Below are 13,872 nucleotides of genomic sequence, written 5' to 3' on the forward strand. Positions count from 1 at the left end.
AAAGTTTATTCCTGACAACAAGAAGGGTCACACCCAGCAAATTTCCAGTGCCACATTTGATTTCCACAATGGCATTCAGTAGTACAGAACAGACCCAGCAGTGCAAGCAAATATCTATGATCAGCAACTGTCCCCAAGAGGGTTTGCTTAGTGAATGCCACCTAGCTGCAGAGTCACAGGCAAGTAGAATGAAGTGGAGCTTCTGGTAGACCAGTGACAATGAGTGAAGTATGGAATGGGACTTTCAGGTCCATGACTATACAGGTAAAGGAAGAATGATCTCTGACAAACCAAACACACAGGAGGTATAGCTCCTGAGGACATGGAGTGGAGGCAGAGAAAAATTTTTTAACAGATAGTTGTACTAAACTGGAGAAAGAGTCCTCTAGCACCACTGTAGCTTGGCCACAGGCTCTCACCACCTTCTTCTCAATGCTTACTCCCTGTCCGTGTACAAAGCAGTGTCTTGATATAAATAGTCCCACACCTGAGAAGAAAGAGATTACTAATTCCTAAATATTTCAGCTTTAAGTTTAATATTTCAGTGTTAATCATCCATTTGAGTTTGTACAGGAATATCAGAAAGCTGTGAGACTTCTGAGGAAGAATTTGCAACTCAAATTTAGATATCAGTAGAACTTGTTTTTATATAGAACATGGAAAAAATACATAAATTGTAGGGATTCAATTGTCTTCATGCATCTCTGCAATTAACTCATTTCCCTGTGTCCTTTGAAAAACAGTGCTACTTTCACTGCATGGCTCTCCAGATTAAGAGCTCCAACTAAGTCCTTATTCACTTTCTAGCAACAGTGAGGAAACTTTCTAGCAACAATGAGGAAGCTTTTCTTCAAGAATACAGTGCAGCAAAGTATCCCCATATTTGCAGTTTGCTTCCTAAAAGACATCTAATAAATACAGAGAAGAGGAAATTTTAAATTATCATCCACAGTCAGTTGTGGGTATGTGGAATGATTCTGGTGTTGCATATATATCTCTTTTGGAAATATTAACCATGGTTAGTTTTTCTGTCTTTTGATTCCACTGCTAACATTAAAGATTGAAGATTTCACTTATCACTCACTTCCTATGCTTCCTAAACATTGTTCTTTCTTTCTCTCTCTCTCTCTTTTTTTTTTTTTTTTTTTTTCCCACCTCTTCCTCTTGAGTTCTTTGGCACAGTGCTCAAGTGGATGCTTGTCCTGTCCTTTCCTGTATCTTCCTCCTTATTTTTTGGACTCCTTGGAGTCAGCCAGCGTTACCATATCAGGTCTCATATGGTCATTCATTCTCATCCCCTTCAAACTCCACAAATTAAACAGCCAGCTTTCTATGAACTAACACTTTTAAATTGCTTCTATTCACACTTTCCAGCATATTCTGCTTTGATAAAGATTTCAGGACAGATCTCAATGGTTTGCCTGCCTGAACAATTTTTTTTTTTTTTTTTTTTAATCCTATAACTTCTCTCACAGCAAGATACCACCAGTAAAAAATATCATCCCACAGGCAAGTGAGTTGACTTTCACCTAGGCTTACTGAAAGACACATACTGAGGAAGAAATCATAAAAGATGCTTTCTGAGAGAGAAAGAAAATAAGGTTTGGGTTCATATGCACATCGTTATATAAAATGATGTGCATATATTTTATATGCACATCGGCATATAAAATACCCCAAACTACTGCCGTAGTCCCTGTTTTTGATGCAATCAGAACATGCAGAAAATAGATTACTTTGTTTTGCTTTCAAAACAGACGAAAGACAAGCAGAAAAATGTTCATAGTACTCAAACACATTTTTGTGCTTGTCATATGGACAGATGGAAGAAGGTACAAAAGCAAGAACACGGGCAAAAGATAAACATAATTATAGTTACCCCCGAAGTGTCTTAACCATCTCTTCAAAAAGAACTTTTGATTTCTTTTGTTTTCAATTGACAGAGGCAATGTGAAGTGAAGCCCAAGTAAAAGCTGGTCTTCCTAAGGCTGAACTAAAAAAAAAAAAAATAACTATCAAGAATATGTTTTTTACAATCTCAGTAGTAATTTTTAATGATTAATCATGGAAAGAATGCAGAATATAAATGTGCTATACAATCAATGCACACATACTGTGAGGGGCACTACACCACAAACAGACTGGGTTCAGACTTTGTAAACAAAGCATCTATAAAGCACTGAACATACATCTTTAAGAACTGCACTGCAACAGTATCTTGTTCAAATTCCTACACCCTTGCTCTGGCTGGACCTCTTGCTACTGAAGAAACGATGCTGAAACAGCATAAAAGTGTTTTAAAACAGCTAAGATTGAGTCTGCAATACACACTGCTTCAGATATTCCAGATGTTGTTATAGCTGCTGTAATTGAATGTTTCTAACAGAAAAAGGGCTGCCACAAGACACACCACCACTGGAACAAAGTAAAGTAGTTCAAAATCACCGTACACCACTGTATCTTGGGCTACAGCCTCTCACATGCACAGCACAGACTACCAGCTCCTATTTCACTAAGGTGTATCATTGCCTCCTGCAGAGGTTTTGTTTCTAGGCTTATATGAAACAAGAATGTTCTGATGCATAAGGAAACAAAAATCAGTAAGGAAAACATTAAATTCATTTAGAGTTTTGGCCAGAAACTGTGAGTCTCCTTAGTTTAATTGGAAGAGCTTTACCGTTCTCTACCTTTGGTCATTGATGGTAGGAGAATTGTTCATAGAACATAATTATGATATGGAGGAAGATTTTTCAAAGGATCCAAAACATATTTCATTCTTGAACCCCCCTAAAATAAATATTAGATAAATAGAGTACTTGACCTTCCTATGTCACCCTAAACCAAATCTCAAGCCACAATCAAAACCAGACAAAATAATGAACATCAGCACATTCTGCTTTTGAGCCCATGGCATGGGCTCATAAACACTTTATCAGAATTTGAATTTGAGGCCAAAATTTAAGTATGAAATATACTATTTCAGGGACATGAAAAAAAAAAAAAAAAAAAAAAAAGTAAAGTAATAATACAAATAAGCCACCAGCCATATGTTAGTAAGTGGTGCTTGGCTTTCCAGTGAAAAAGTTAGTTGTCGGGACTGAAAAATCACATCTAGGCAATGGTTGTCCCAGTAGTTGTCCCAAGCCAGGGCAATTTGGCAAAATTGATCACTTAAGGAAAGAAATTCAGGCCAAGAGTCCTTTAACTTAATACATTGCCAATTTAATAAAATGGTCTTTGATTCTTGGACGTTTAAGCTAATGTTCACTGAGCAATAAGTAAACTGGGAACAGACCTGACCCAAGCAAGATATGTGAAACCACGTGTAGTAATGAACAGTAGTGGTGTTTGATCATCACCAAATGATCCACTGCTGATGTGAGTACTGTCCTCATTCCAGAATGGAGTGACCTACCTCTTAAAAAATAAAATTATCTCTATTAAATATTGAGATATAAGAAAACAGCTTATTTATAAGGCTTTGGACAAAATAATAGTTGATGATTTCCAGAGACTGACTTCTGGAGTCACAGCTACTAATTACTGTTCTCAGGACTGCAAAGCTAAATTAATCACCTTCAAATCCCTTTATAATTAGTAGAGGGAAAAAATGAAACAAAACAAAACAAAACAAACAAAACAACAACAACAAAAAAAAGCACTGCCCAATCACAATGCATTTGAATTTAGAGATCTCTTAAGCATTTACACCCTGCAGCTACAAAAAAAGTAAACTTTGGACTGTTGCGCTATAATTAGTATGTCAGTGCCCAGGCATTAATCTCCATGTTCATCATAATCTTCTGTAATTTCATTTTCTTTTAAATAAATATTTACTTGACATTTATGGATTTAAAAGATCATGGCAAGACAAGCACCTGGGAAATCTTGTTTCCAAGACCTGTCAGAGAATCCCTCCCCACTCTCTTACAATATTTATTGTGAAATTAATATATTACAAGCAAGAATAATTCATAAACTTAAGATAATACCACAGTGGACACCAGACAACTCTGAAAAATCAGAAGAGAGAAGCTGGAAATATACTTGATCAGGCAATACTATTTTTATTGTTTTAAAATTAAACTGACAGTTACAGAAAAGAACAAATAAAATAATTTTCCTCAAAATAAGCTAGTTAGCCTTCCTGTCTCAGTTTCTTTAGGCATAAAAGCTTGGGATAATACACTTCATTTTATTAAATATAGGTAAAAGTAAGCATGTGCCTTACATAAACAATATAAAAAGTATTATAAATTCTAAAACAGAATATTTTCTCACCAATAGTGAAATAAAAGTATATTTCTGCTGTCAAGTGATTTATGAATAGCTCTGACCTTAGGTTAGGCAAGAATACATCATAAACTCCCACCTTCCTATATTCCAGTAACAGACTGTTTACTTTCCCCATAATTTAAAAATAAAAAAATAAAAAATACCAAAAGACTTGAAAACTCCTATGGCTTTTTCAGTCTATAAACTGTATACTATAATCAGTGTATCATTTTAATAATACCCCCATATAAAGTTATTTATACACAGTGTAACATTTCTATACTTAAGGAAGCTGGAAGCCAGAAAGTTTACTGAAATCTTCTACACTGATGTGCTTTAGAAGTGAATTAATAATTATTAAATCTTTTATATTATGGTCTGCTTTTCAGATTTTCAGAAGATATTTAATCCCCTTAGTATTTCCCTTATTGCTACCCCCGGCTGTATATTATGCACTACAAAATTAAAACGCTCCATCCCACTCCCACGTCAATTTTTTCATTTCTGCTACTGTTATTTCTTGAGGCAGAAAAGTACACATGTGAAAGACTACCTGAGTCTTGTCACCAGCATTTATCACACTTCATTCCTCTTCCATACAAATACATACACACACATATGCTCGAGGGCTTTACTCCTGACATCTAATACACAGAAACATATTGACTCATAACTTGAAAAATCAGCCTTGCTTAAGTCCATTTGCAGAGAGAACAGGACCTGAGACAATCCACGTATCGACTGCATTTCTTCTACAGAACAAAAAAATAAAATAAAAATAAACGTTTGCATATTTATGAGACGAGTTTACTCAATGTAGCTGTGTAAGGCTTCCCATATTGGTCAAAATCAGGACCCAATACCCTGAAAATCAACAAGGTAGACTGAGAATTATTTATTTTTTTTTATTCATGAATATCATTATACAATGTAAACTAAGCCTATTAAAAGCATTCTCTCTTAACAAGTCACTTATTTGACTTAAGCATATATACAGCTGGTTATCATGGTATATAATTATGGAACTTAATTTATCCCCCAAAACCTCCATTTAAAATTTTGGTATCAATGTAGAAAACAGAGAAAAAATAATGTTGAAGGAGATGAGGTGACAGAGAAGAAATTGATATTTTCCCATTATAAAAATTCAGATTATGGATAAGTATCTCAACTTCCCACTTTCTTTGCTTATGTTCACAAAGCAAAACCTTCTGCATGTTGCATTTTCAGCCAAGTAATTTTTTTTTTTTTTTTCTCTACTGAGCAGCACAAGGTGTTTCCCATGTTAATTATACCCTTAAAATTCATTCTCTATGTTTGCAGAGCTTCTCATCCAAACTCTTGGACTTGCATGAAAAGTAGTTTTTATTGCTTCATGTTGCAGCAGACTGTGTCACATTTGTGAATGAAGACATATCAGAGTGCAGGAAACTACCTCTGTTTCTGTTTCCCTGTATGCTGCCCCTGAGAGAAGTGGAACAATAATTAACAACCTGCAGGCATCTGCAAAGCCTTCTGCTTCACTCCTTGCTTATTTCAGCTTCTCAGGAAAGCAATTGGAAGAGGCTGGTCCCAAACCAGCCATTTTCCCCTTTCATTTTCTGCTGTGTGTATGTGCCAGCTAACACCACATCTATTTTGTCCTTCAAATCCAGTGCACACACACAGTTACTTCTGGTGTTTACTGTCTCCCACACACCCCTGGGGAGCATGCAAGGAAGAACATGAAATCATCAAAACTTAATGGTGTCTGTTTTACTTATTTTGCTTACTGTAAATCCATCCAGGGATTTAAACACACACACACGCACAAAAACAAACAAGCAAACAAAAAACTTCAGAACTTTTACAAAAAAACATCCAAAAATTTCTGGGTTTTCTTCACTTCTGTGTGCAGAAGCAGCATGTAGAAAATCATCATCCCTGTATTTCAAATGAATTCACTCTTCTCCCTAAAGGATGATAGTTCCAGGGTCCAAGGGGACAGTAGGCAGGTCTTTTCCTTTCACTGGGTTCCAGTGCAGGGATGGATTGTGAGACTCCCTCACTGGAAATCAAAAGCTATCAAGTTATGTTTCAGGGTTATTTGAAAGTTGAATACTTTCCTGAGGAATTGTTTCTGCAGTGATTGCCAATTTTCTGCTTGAGAGGTTTATGATCAAATAGTTTCTGGCAGGAGCTTTTTGTTGGGTTCTTTCAACTGCTGGTTTTCCGAGGACATTTGTTAGTGAATGTTCAGATTTCTTCTGCCGTTTCTGTTAACATTTACAGAACAAATTTCAGCACCTGCTAGGAGATGTGAGGCACTGATAATACATAGATGGAGAGTATATGGGATCAGCTGTGGCAGAAAATAATAAATTGAGTACTTTGACTATGCAGCAGTATATAAAGGTCTGAATACAGTGGTAGATGCTAAATAATTTAACATTAAAAATAAAAGTCTTGATATTTATTTTACACTAACTTCAAAAGGGCTCCTCTGGCTGCTAGGAAACATCTGTCCCCAATATGATCCCAGAGCAAATCAATTTCCAGCACAGTTTTCAAGAAGTATATGTTGAGGTCATTTTTGGACATCTGAGCATACCTGTTATAAAAATAAAATTTAAGCTATGATATTGATGCTGAAATTCATTTGTAAAATCAATTAAATCAATTAAAATGCACATAGTTAACTCAGCACTCAGAAGGCATAAAAAGCTTGCATATGCTGGGAGAGTCAAGATGAACACATTGAATAATCTGATGCTTGCATGGGGCAATATGATAATATTAATAATTATTTTATTCCTCAACTATATGCACCAGAATACTGAGTAAATGAGACTCACTTAAGTTAATACTGGACATAAAAATAAACCATTAAGAGGCCATTCCTATATCATTTGCATTTACAAGGAAAGCTGTTTTAAAATATATGTACTTAGAAAAATGATACTCAGATACTCACCATGGTGACTTGAGATAAACTGAAAAAAATAAATTAAAAAAAAGTAGTTAGCATTATTCTCTCCAGATAATCCCATCTGATGAAGAAGTGGGACAGCCATTACAGTGGTAAGCAAGCAACTTTATTCATATTGGATTCTTCCTTTTGTCATTTTTTTTAAATTGGTTTTGGTGTTCTTCCTAATTGAATGAAATGCTTGTGAGAGTTGGGCTGATAGCAACTGAAAATTAAGTCCAATATGCTCCTTCCTAAAATCAGCACAGCACAGCAAAGGCAGAATCTGTGCAGCCTTGCCCAGCTAAATGTGCCCTCTGTGTTCCTCTGTTGGGACCTGGGGGAGAAACCATTAGCTTTCCTATTTTCTGTGATGCGGGTATCTTGTTCCAGCAACTGCATTAAAACCATGTATTTACCAGGTAAATATAGTTGTCATTCACTTTCAAAATCAATTATATCTAACCTAGAGATCTATCTCTGAATCATTTACTATTATTATAATTATCAACATTACGTCTATTATTGTTATTATCACTCTCCTCAGAGCCAACGGACTACTTTGTGATAGGATACATACGATGTGTATATACTTAGAGAAAAAGCACATGGGCCACATTAAAAGACAGATCCCACATTCAGGTGGTCTGAGACCACAGCTCTAGCATTCACTACTGAGGAAAACCATCACATGGGTGAAAGTCCTTTCTCAAGTGGTTATGATTTCAATTCATGAATGAAACAGGTGACAGATTAAGCAGGACCATTTTAACAAAGGCTCAAGACACAAGCAAATAAAGTTAATTGCCAGCACTCATTTTAAAATAAGGAGTATTGGGCAGCATTTTTGGAGCACCACAAATAGATATATCTATTTTGTTTGCATCTTTCCCTCCTTCTATTTTCCATTCTGTTGATGTTCAGCCCTAATTTACATTGCATACTGTGCTCCTTCTAGGATGGCAACACCTGACAAGTGGGGAGAGTTGGGTAGATCCAAATGACACCGCCTACATCCCTGCATCTCCTCTGTTCTCTTTTGCCTGGTAAGAGTATCCCCACTGACAGCCTCTGTGGGGAGTCTCCTCGGACAGAAAAAAATCACAATTTGAACTTTTTTCTCACCTGTCCCCTAGCTAATCTCTTTCTTCTTTCCTTCTTCAATGCACACTTTCATCCTCCCCATGCCAATGTTGCCATATAAAGCAGAAACAACTCATTTTATTTGCCACCATTCACTCCTTCTTCCTCCTGTTCTGTAGTTTCTCTGCCCACACTATTGAGAGATATTTTTTAATTTTCTTGTAGCCATCACTTACTCAGAAGGTTTACTTTCTGCTTCTTGTAGGAATCTGTAGTTAGTATTAATGATAATTACCACTACAACCCTGAGGTGAGAGATCCTCTACCTTACTGCAGTTTACATCTTTCCAATATTTGTTATGTATTCTTTCTAAGGCTCCATTCACAAGTTTTGTTTAAGCCAAACTGGAGACAAAGATAAAGTCAATTAATGAATTGGCATAAATACAACACTTGCACTCGCAGTGTATCTTCAGTGTATTTTTTTAAAGCTGCCTTTTTTTTTTTTTTCTTTTTTTTTTTTTCTAATGAACCAGAGGGAAGATAACTTGTAAATGCTAAAAGATAATTGGTGACAGGGCAAAGAAGACAGGAGGACACTGAGCTTTTACAGCAGGGGAGCAAACATTCCCTTCTGAATAAAGGCTGAGGCAGTATTTCAGTTAATTCCACTCAACACTGAAAAATCTGTTCAAAATAAGCCAAACAAGAAGGCACTGGGTCTCAGATGAATATATTTATTACATTCTGTAACCTTCTCAACGAAGCTATCAAGGCTAACAGTAGCATTAATAGGAGAATGCAAATCAAAAGCAATCCCTGGAGGAATTTATATCCAGTAAGCATGAGGGAATGCAAGCTGGTCTCTGAAAATTAACACTTTGTCAGACAGGAATAATGATGAGAGAAACTTGGAATTACCATTTGGTAGTTAAAACATATATACCAAGATACCCTACCTTTTTTTATATATTATTTTTTTATTATTTTTTTTATTATTTTTATTCATTTCGTGCTACAGTCCTACAGCTTTAATAAATGAGCAAGTCAAAGGTCAGTCCCTGCTAATTGGGATACAGGCACTTGCAGGTCTGCCTGTATCACTAATTCTAAATTACTGCTTTTGAACTTGATGATGTCGGAAGTCATGGTTACAACACCACATATGGATCACAAATTTTCAGAGGATAGCACCTATGAAAACTCCTGTAATGCACATATCAGCGTGTGTGTGTGTGTTTGGGGGGGGAATATTACACTGTACTGCATATATGCTAATTTTTTCATAGTAAGATTGACATTATGCCACTACTCATGGGAACAAGAAAAAGAAGTTTCTTAATGGCAGTGGTCTTCTAATAAAACAGATATGTATTCTGTTGTGGGAACATAGAGGTGAGTGTCCTAAAATTAATTGTTGCCAAATAATGATAGTTTCTTTTTGAATTAGAAGAATTTATTCAAAGCATTATGTGAAATGCTACTATTCTGGCCATGATTTGAAAAAAGCATTTTGGTTTACATTATAATGAAGTATTCACACTTAAGGATTGGAACCAGGTCTGTAGCACACTGCAAAACTGAGCCCATAATCTCTGACATAACAATACATATCCTTGTGTCACAACATGTTATGACTTATATTTTAGGAGACTGCCAATCTTTTTTACTTCTGTATTTCCCCTTGTATTCTTTAAGTTAAAACCCTCCTTGCTTCCCTTTAGAGAGCTGAACCAAGTAAGGTTTTCTGTACAAGCTTGATTATTAGTATCATTATCTTTAGTATCACCACTGAAAATACATACTTTCAAGATGGCAATGTGGTAAATCATTCTGAAGAGACGCCACAGATGCATTTATCTTCCATGTATACACAAAATACAATTTTTTTTCTCCACACAGAAATTTTGGCCTATGTCTTTGTATCATAGAATCATTAGGTTTGGAAAAGACATCCAATATACCTGGTCCAACCATCCCCCTACCACCAATATCACCCACTAAACCGTGTCCCTACACACCACATCCAACTTTTTCTTAAACACCCCCAGGGACGGTGACTCCACCACTTCCCTGGGCAACCTGTTCCAATGCCTGACTACTCTTTCTGAGAAGAAATGTCTCCTAATTTCCAACCTGAATCTCCCCTGGAGCAACTTGAGGCTGTTCCCTCTAGTCCTAATGCTAGTTACCCGTGAGAAGAGTCCAACTCCCAGCCAACCACAACTTCCTTTCAGGTAGTTGTAGAGAGCAATAAGGTCTCCGCTGAGCCTCCTCTTCTCCAGACTAAACAACCCCAGTTCCCTCAGCCGCTCCTCATAGGACTTGTGTTACATGCCCTTCACCATCCTACCACTTATTACCACATCCTACCACTGTGCTACCACACTGGGCAAGGAACACAAATCTGTCTTCTGCCAAGGTGGAACAACACCTTCATTACCTCCATGAGGAGATAAGGAAGTAATTAATTTTACAATGTCTCTGTCTTGTTTTTTTTTTTTTTTTTCTGAAGAGACATAAAAGATCCTACAGGACTACAATATGTACTGCATGGTTATTCATAGTCAGTGATGTACCCATACAAGAGTTTACAGTATTGCAAATATTTACCCCATACCTACCATTTTTCTGCCTCTGTCTATTCCACATGATTTAAAATCAAATATATGTTTATAGAATCTTTACTAAGATGTGTGTAACACTGCTGTATCACTGTTTTGTATTTTTTTCTCTAGGGGAAAAGCAAACCTGCAACCTATGGGGCCCATTGACTATAACCTTTGGCAAACACACAGCTTGTAAATACACGTCTAGGTAACAATACAGGACCACAAATGTTAGCCCTTTCTCTCAACACACTTTTTGCATAGGCTGGTTTTTGTGAACTGCAGATTTTCATTTCTTGAAAAAAGTGCCTTACGTCACAATCCTGATGTTACCTGACAAACCAATGCTAACTCTCTTCTTAACTGTTTCAGAATCACCCTTGTAACCCAGAATGACAGATATAGCTGAGAGACACGTCTACAGTCTGTGCTAGTTGATATGAAGACACTGTCATCAGCAATTGGCTATTTCAACACCAGAATGGCCCCTAGCAGCTGTGTAAGATCCCCAAGCCATTTAGCCTTGCTTCTGCTGTAACAGAGTTCTTCTCACACCAGGATTCAGCCACCTGTGATGAAGACTACTGGGCCTGATGTCACCTGTGCCATGCCAAGTCTGATTAAATAAAGTAGGGTAGAGCTCCTGAGCTGCACATCCTTCAGGAAGCAAGGCCGCTTTGGGATTTATTTATTTATTTATTTATATAAAATGATAGTGGCATGTTTTTATATGTTTTCAGACTGAATCAAGTTTACAAGTAAGCAGAAGTGGCAGTGATCTAAAGAAACCTTAAGGAAAAAAGGTTGTAGATATAATTTTTAACAGTCTACTTTTCTTGTGCAATTTGAGTCCTCCAAAAATGTCATTTGCTGAAATTTCTGTGAATCAGCTATTGCCTTAGTGAAGCAATAGGAACTTCAGTAAGGGTAATTGAGAAACCTGTAGCAGTCAATATAAAGACTGCAGCCCTTCAATAGTAGTGAGTTTTACAGGAAAATTTTCAGTCCAGAAATTATGAGCTCCCCTGAGTACAGCTGTGAAGCATACATGATTCTTAAACTATTGCTATTTGGTCCAAGGAACTTACAAGTCTGGTTTCCTGGTTTCTTGCCAAGGCATTCAAACTAAGCCTTGCTGATCCATCACATCAGTGAGTGACTCCACTCTTTGCTCAAATACTTTCTTCTTGATTAAGGGATTGGAGCATCTGTCTTATGAGGAAAGACTGAGTGACCTGGTCCTATTTAGACTAGAGAAGAGGAGATTGAGAGGAGAACTTACCTACATCTACAAATACTTGAGGGGACAATGTAAAGAGGACGGGGCCAAACTCTTCTCAGTGGTGGCCAGTTATATGACAAGGGGTAATGGGTATAAACTGAACCACAGAAAGTTTCATAGCCATATGAGGAAGAACTCCATTATGTTTTGGGTGACAGAGAACTGGAACATGGTTCCTAGAGAGGTTGTGGAGTCTCCTTCTTTGGAGATATTTAAAACCCATCTGGATGTGACTCTGTGTAACATGCTCTAGGTGACCCTGATTGACCAGGGGGGTTGGACTAGATGATCTCTGGAGGTCCCTTCTAACCTCAGCCATTCTATGATTCCATGAAATTCATATTCACCTTAAAATGCCTCATAATATCTTACACTGTTCATTTCAGTACATACAGTCTGAGAATATTTAAACAAATCTTGAAGCAACGTCATTACTCTACCATGTAATATTGTCCAAGCAATATGTTTCTCTGTCCTTACTGGGTCCTGACATTTTTAATTGGGTGTCCAAAAAATTTTGGGTGTTCAAAATCTACATTTCAAGTAGGATTTGTAGAAATATCAGAAATATTCCAGAATACAGAAAATAATTTTATTGGCAATTCTTCCATTGAATTTGAGGGGAATCAGTGAGTTCTGAGATATGGAGAACATTTTCCAGACTATAACAAATAAAGCTCTTTAAGAAGGGGAGTATTTACAATTAGAATGATCATTTACATTAGTAAGGATGATAATGATTTTATAATAAGTATAGGCCTCTAGCAATCATACACTATTGTGTTAGACATTATGTAAACTAGAATTCAAGTCAGATACGAGTATATTTACATTGCAAATAAAAGAGACCATGGAATGAGCCTGAGCAAAACATACCTGATTTTTTGAAGTACATCATAAGTTACAAGCATGTCTCTACAAAATGAAGGAGAGGCATTGATATTCAGATAGTGGTTTTGACCCTCAAACCATTCAGCCAAATAAGATGGCAGTGAGGAACTGACAAGTTGACCTTATAAGAGAGATTGTTTTACTCATATTGAATCTCATTTAGTGACATGACAAGTTAGACTGAGGCAATTTCAAAAACCACAGCATGTAGGAGGGAAAGAAAAGGAAGGAGTGAATGAGTGAGGTGGATGTGGTGAAGCTTCTTACTGGGCAGAGAACGCTTATGCTGGGTAGCACTTAGAAGCCTATAAACATGACTGGCAATGTAAGAGTCAAAAGAAAACAACAGAAAAGAAGGCCCTCTTCTAAGGAAGGGTAAGCACCAGGACACAAGAAACAATAACAGAAAACAGTGTGATACAGACCTGGAGGGTATTACACATGGTGCACATGGCAAATATGCTCTGGAAGCAGTTAGCCTTAACTGGTATGGAGATATAGCACTTAACCTCATTGCCATTGACTGTTTCTATTTTGTCATATAGGGATAGATTGCCAGGACAGAGAGACAGGGAGATGAATTAAAAAGATAGATAAGGAGAAGAGGAATAAGGAAAATAAAATAAAAAGACTGAAAGACAGACAGAAAGACAGAAAGACAGACAGACAGACAGACAGACAGACAGACAGAAAGGAAGAAAGAAAAAGACAGAAAGACAGAAAGACAGAAAGAAAAAGAAAAGAAAAAGAAAAAGAAAAAGAAAAAGAAAAAGAAAAAGAAAAAG

The 13,872-nt window shown here is 36.7% G+C and overlaps 1 long non-coding RNA gene across 1 annotated transcript in view; it reads left to right on the forward strand.

Annotated features, from left to right (window-relative positions):
* Positions 1-7,301: 7,301 nt before the first annotated feature.
* LOC118165353 overlaps positions 7,302-13,872 on the forward strand; it is an 18,632-nt gene continuing 12,061 nt past the window's right edge. Inside the window, exon 1 of the long non-coding RNA XR_004750005.1 lies at positions 7,302-7,335. This is a non-coding gene — a long non-coding RNA (uncharacterized LOC118165353). The remainder of the gene's footprint in view (positions 7,336-13,872) is intronic.

Source organism: Oxyura jamaicensis, chromosome 3 (assembly GCF_011077185.1).
Source record: "Oxyura jamaicensis isolate SHBP4307 breed ruddy duck chromosome 3, BPBGC_Ojam_1.0, whole genome shotgun sequence".
Lineage (NCBI taxonomy): Eukaryota > Metazoa > Chordata > Aves > Anseriformes > Anatidae > Oxyura > Oxyura jamaicensis.